This window comes from Podarcis erhardii (assembly GCF_964252035.2).
Source record: "Podarcis erhardii genome assembly, chromosome: 5".
NCBI lineage: Eukaryota > Metazoa > Chordata > Lepidosauria > Squamata > Lacertidae > Podarcis > Podarcis erhardii.
In genome coordinates this window covers 3,452,717-3,459,422 of record NC_138509.1, presented here as the reverse complement: position 1 = coordinate 3,459,422, position 6,706 = coordinate 3,452,717, and positions in this window count along the sequence as shown.

Genomic DNA, 6,706 nt, shown 5'->3' with positions numbered 1-6,706 from the left:
TAACATGACGGCTAAAAATTTGAATTTGTTTAAGGATAACTATGAGAAATGTTGGATAGAAGTCAAGAAAGATCTAGAAATTTGGTCAAAATTGAAGCTTTCCTTGTTAGGCCGGATCGCTGCTATAAAGATGAATGTATTGCCAAAAATGTTGTTTTTGTTCCAAACTTTACAGATTGTGGACAAGATGGATTGTTTCAGGAAGTGGCAAAGAAATATTTCTAAATTTGTCTGGCAGGGCAAAAAACCCAGAATAAAATTCAAAATATTGACTGATGCTAAAGAAAGAGGGGGGTTTGCCCTGCCAGACATGAAGTTGTACTATGAATCAGCAGCATTCTGCTGGTTGAAAGACTGGCTACTTCTTGAGAACACTGATATCTTGGATTTGGAAGGGTTTAATAATGTTTTTGGGTGGCATGCATATTTGTGGTACGACAAGGTAAAAGCTAATCAAGCATTCAAAAACCATATTGTCAGGAAAGCTGTGTTTAATGTCTGGATAAGATATAAAGACTTACTGGAAAACAAGACCCCAAGGTGGTTATCACCTATGGAGGCTAAGGCTTTGAAAAAACTCAATATGGAGGCCAAATGGCTGAAATATTGGGAGATACTAGAACAAGATCGAGACACATTGAAATTGCAGAGTTTTGAGAAACTAAAAGATAAAGTGCGAGATTGGTTACACTATTATCAAATTAGAGAGGCCTTTAACTTGGATAAAAAAATAGGCTTCCAGGTGGAAAAATCGAAATTAGAAACAGAATTGTTAGAACCTAAAACTAAGATACTTTCGAGAATGTACAACTTGCTGTTGAAATGGAATACTCAGGATGAAACAGTTAAATCAGTTATGATTAAATGGGCACAGGACATTGGTCATAACATTATGTTTGCTGACTGGGAAAAGTTGTGGACCACCGACATGAAGTTTACGGCATGTAATGCCTTAAGAGAAAATATTATGAAAATGATCTATAGTGTGGGAATGTTCTGGGGTGCAGGAGAGGATATATTGACTAATTATATCCTTATCCAACTTGTACTAACAAGTTCCCAAAATATCAGCAGAGTTTATAGACATTCCCCTTTAAGTACGCAATGGTAACGCTTGCACAGGTTCGCTAGAACCTCTATAATAATTACTCTGGTAATTTCCCCTTTGTTCCCTCTTAAAATACAAGACACGACACAGTCTTTATAAAAGTATAAAAGAGTTTACTCACGTTCTGTTCACAATATGATCCCAGAAGGTAGGCAGGCTTAAAAAGGTTACATGCAGTTAGAATCTATCTTGTAGCAAGATAGTACTGTCCTCTCTTGGCTGGGAGCCAAGAGGGCATGTTGCTCCTTCAGAAGATGAAGATGGCAGAGAGGCAAGAGGCAAGAGGCAAGAGGCAAGAGGCAAGAGAGAGAGTGGCTGCCTGCCCTGTGCTTTTATCATTACCTGCACAGGTGAGGCCACACCCACCTCTGGTCACATGCGGAGGAAGTCCGTCCCCAGGAAGTTTACCTGCTTGCTGGACAGACATCCCTCCCCATGTTCTAACATGTACACTCTAGGAATGTTGTCATTGACTGCTCCTGTGTTTACATCCCACATACCCCTTCTCAGGCAATACAACATACACAAAACATAAACAACTTTATTCAACCACCCAGAGTCCCAGCTTCACACGTAGATTCTGGAAACTCTCTCTTGGTAGGGGTTTCGTCAGGATGTCAGCAGTCATCTCTTGGGTGCTGCAGTAGGATAGTTCCACAAGTCCATCCTGGATCATCTGGCGTATGTAGTGGTATTTAACCCCAATGTGTTTTGTTCTGGCCAGGAACTTCTCACTCTGTGTCAGCTTCAGGCAACTTTGATTGTCCTCTAGCAAGCTGACAGGCCCTTTTCTCACCAACCCAAAGTCCTTTATGAGTTGATCAAGCCAGGCGATCTCTCTGCAGGCTTCTGTTGCTGCAACGTATTCTGATTCTGTGGAAGATAATGCTACACAGCTCTGTTTATAACTGCCCCATGAAACAGGTCCATCACCAAACATGAAAACATGACCACTTGTTGATTTATAATCAGCATTATCCCCAGCCCAATCCGCATCAGTATACCCAACCAACTTAGGGTCTCTGACGGCTGGTAACCTTAATTTACAATTCATGGTACCCTTCAAATATCGCACCACCCTCTTTACACCTGCCCAATCATGCTCAGTGGGAGAATTCACTTTTCTGCTAAGAATCCCCACAGCATTAGCTAAGTCAGGTCTACATGTGGTAACTAAATACAAAAGTTTACCAATCGCCGACCTGTAGTCATTGTTGTCTGGCAACTGCTTCGAATCCTCCTGATTCTTCAGGAAGTCAGTAGCCATCGGTGTAGCGACTGGATGTGCGTCTTGCATCTGCATGTGCTCAATTAGCTCGTGGATCTTCTGTCTTTGGCTGAGAAGAAATGAGCCGTCCTCTTCTCTTTCCACCTGGATCCCGAGGTAGTACTGGACATCTCCTAGCTCCTTGACCTCCACCTCTTTGCTAAGGTGTTTTACTATCTGTGTATAGTCTTTCTCACTTGCTGTGGCAATAATCAGGTCATCAACAAAAGCTAAGATATATGAGAATTGTCCATTATTTGACTTACTGTACAAGCACTTGTCAGCGTCGCCTTGCTTGTACCCAAGTTGCGTCAGCATTTTATGCAACTTCTGGTTCCAGGCTCTAGCAGCCTGTTTAAGTCCATAAAGTCCTTTCTGGAGTTTGCACACTAAATGTGCCTCATGTGGTTTTACAAAACCTTTGGGCTGTTTCATATAAATTTCTTCAGAAATCTGCCCATGTAGAAAAGCGGTAGCAATGTCTATGTGTTTCACTCTCATTTTCTTGGAGGCTGCAATGCTCAGAAGCATTCTTACGCTGCTGTACCTCACGGTTGGTGCAAAAACTTCATCATAATCTTCACCAAAACGCTGTGAAAATCCCTGTGCTACAAGTCTAGCTTTGTAGCGCTGCACTTCTCCTCCTGACCCCTTCTTAACCTTGAAAACCCATTTACTGCCAATGGCCTTCTTACCGGGAGGCAGCTCAGTGAGTGTCCAGGTCTTGTTCTGATGCAGTGCATCCATTTCCTCCTGCGCGGCCTTCCTCCAGAGACTGGCTTCTGCAGCTGGCATCTCCTGTATCTCTTCCCAAGTGGAAGGTTCTTGTGGAAACGCCGACCCTGCAAAGTAGGACAACCGTAATGGTGGGACACCTTTGTTGGTTCTGGACGAGCGCCTGACCTCTGGTTCTGCGACCGCATCAGCTTCCTCATCCTCCTCCAACGCAGGCATGTCCCCATCTGAGTCCTCATCTTCGTCTCTGGTGCCGCCAGGGTTCTGGTCCTCTGCGTCTTCTGGTGCGTCGCCTGTAGGGGGCGCTGTAACACTTGAAGGCAGATTAGTACTTTGTGGGGTCTCAAAAGGGAAATATACAAACTCTTGAGTCCTTTCTGACTCATCGGAAGAATCCACAACAGTGTTCTTAGTGTCTACTTTTCCATATTCATCAAAATAAACCGCATGGTATGCATTTGTCTTACCAGTTTGTAAGTCCATAATTCTATATCCTTTGCCTCCAGAGGCGTATCCCACCAGGATACCTGCTTTTGCCCTGGAGTCAAGCTTGTGTCTGTGTTCCTTGGGCACGTGGAAGTAACACGGACTTCCAAACACACGTATGTGCGACAGATTGGGAGCTTTCCCATGCCAAAGTTCAAATGGTGTGCGCTCTGCACCTTTAGTTGGCAGTCTATTCTGCAAATAGACCGATGTGTACACTCCTTCGGCCCACAGCTTCTGTGGCAAACATGCATCCTTTAGCATGCACCTTGTCATGTCCATAATGGACCTAAACTTTCTCTCAGCTATGGCATTCTGCTGTGGTGTGTAAGGAATTGTGGTTACATGTGCAATTCCTTCCTTGGCCAGGAGAGCCTGCATTTCATTTGAGCAGTACTCACCTCCATTGTCGCTCATTAGCACAGCTGGAGCTCTTTGGAATTTATTCTTGACCATGGCAATGTATTCCTGGAGCTTGTCCACTGTCTCACTCTTCTCTTTGAGGAAATACACAACACAAAATCTTGAAAAGTCATCCAGAAATATTAAAATGTATCTATTCTTTCCCAGTGAGGGAACATTCATGGGTCCACATATGTCAGTGTGCACTATGTCAAGCACTTTGTTGCTTCTTTGTTCTGCACAACGTGGAAATGAAGGTTTTACAGCCTTCTCAGTAATACAGCTTATGCACTTTGCTGGAGCTTTGTTGCTCTGCTTTACCTGCAAACCTCTTACAAGATCTCTTTTCTGTAGATCCAGAATGATGTTGGTGTCTCTATGTCCAAGCCTTCTGTGCCATAGGTCCAGATCTGCTTCATCCTTCTGGCTGGAATGTGCCACTTTTGCAGACTGATTCTCTGAAAGATCAAGCTCATATACACCATTGATTAGCTCTGCTTGAGCAAACACTTTGCCATTTCTAGTCACCTTGCATTCTCCATTTCCAAATGTGATCTGGAAACCTTTCTTGTCCAGTGTGGACACGCTGATTAAATTGCAGCTCAGCTCTGGTACATACAAAACTCTAGAGATTGTGTTCTCAATGCATTCATTATTTATATTGCATTTCAGCCTCATGGAACCTGCACCTTTTGCTTTAACAATGTTCCCATCTGCAATTTCAATTTCAGATCCTTCTTCATCATTTATCTCATTAAAATAGTCCTTTTTATATGAAAAATGTGAGCTGGCACCTGAATCTAAAATCCATTTATTACGTTTATTCTCACGATTCTGGACAGTTAAATTCCTTTCTTGCAGTAGCCATGTGCATTCACATTTCCCCTTCTTTTTTCCTTTTGGCTGAAAGGGGTGGGGTTTCTTGGCTTTAGGAGCCCTGCAATTCTTTGCAATGTGTCCTTCTTTGTTACAATTGAAACAAATCACTTTCTTAGGCATCTCTTTGGACTTTGTACATTGCCTAGATGCATAACTGCTGTCCTTGCTTCTAGCATTTCTCACTGGAGATTCAGCTCTATCTCTGCATTCTTCTTTTAAATAACCAATCAAGTCTTTAAAAGTCAGACCTTGTCTATGATCCATCAAACTTACAAATGCGCTAAAGCGTGGTCCAAGTGATGATAACAAAAATGCTATCTTTGTATCTTCATCAAAAGCTTTGGGAGTCAAATCAATTCTTTGAATAATCTCAGTAAACTTGTTGATGTGCTCTGTGAATTCCTCTTTTGAATTCATCCTCACTCTGGTTAATTTACACACCAAGTTTCTGAAGCAGTTTATGCTAGATTCTCCATACACGCGCTCAATATCTCTTAAGATTTGAGATGCATCATCTGTACTATTTATTAGTGATAGCTGCTCATCACGAAGTCCACTCAAAATTATGTGTCTAGCTTCGCTGTTCATGCGTTTCCAAGCATTTATCTTGGCTAAATCCTCCTCAGACGATCCTGTAGGCTGAGGGTTTAAAGCTTCCAAAATGTGCTTATAATCTAAACATGCTATCAAGCGCTGCTTCCAGTGCATGAAATTGTGTTCATTCAGCACAGGCATTCCTAGCTTTGCATCACTATCAAAAGCTGCTCTAGCCATCTTAAAATCCAAAAATTTGAAAATTCTTCAAAATTTCAAAATTTCTCAAAATTTCAAAATCAAAATCTCAAAAATCTCAAAATTCAAAACAATTCTTCACTGCCTTGGGTCACTGTGAACTCTGAGGGAAGGGGGGGGGTTGCTTAATCCCCACTGCACAATGGAACAAAGGACCATGTGCTTACCAGGAAGTTAACTCAGAAAAATACTACTCAACTCAAAATCACAATCCAACGCAATCCTTCAAAAATACGCAGAAATATGCAATACTGGGCCCAATAACCCTTTGTGGGAATGTTCTGGGGTGCAGGAGAGGATATATTGACTAATTATATCCTTATCCAACTTGTACTAACAAGTTCCCAAAATATCAGCAGAGTTTATAGACATTCCCCTTTAAGTACGCAACGGTAACGCTTGCACAGGTTCGCTAGAACCTCTATAATAATTACTCTGGTAATTTCCCCTTTGTTCCCTCTTAAAATACAAGACACGACACAGTCTTTATAAAAGTATAAAAGAGTTTACTCACGTTCTGTTCACAATATGATCCCAGAAGGTAGGCAGGCTTAAAAAGGTTACATGCAGTTAGAATCTATCTTGTAGCAAGATAGTACTGTCCTCTCTTGGCTGAGAGCCAAGAGGGCATCCTTAGATGTTTCCTCATCGAAGGAAGATGGCAGAGAGAGAGGCAAGAGGCAAGAGGCAAGAGAGAGAGTGGCTGCCTGCCCTGTGCTTTTATCATTACCTGCACAGGTGAGGCCACACCCACCTCTGGTCACATGCAGAGGAAGTCCATCCCCAGGAAGTTTACCTGCTTGCTGGACAGACATCCCTCCCCATGTTCTAACATGTACACTCTAGGAATGTTGTCATTGACTGCTCCTGTGTTTACATCCCACATATAGGTGGTACATGACCCCAGTCAAGCTTGCAAAAATTTATCACCTGCCTGATAACAAGTGTTGGAAATGTAAGGAAACTGAGGGAACATTCTTTCACCTTTGGTGGACATGCCCAAAGGTTAAGGCTTTCTGGGAAATGATTTATAATGA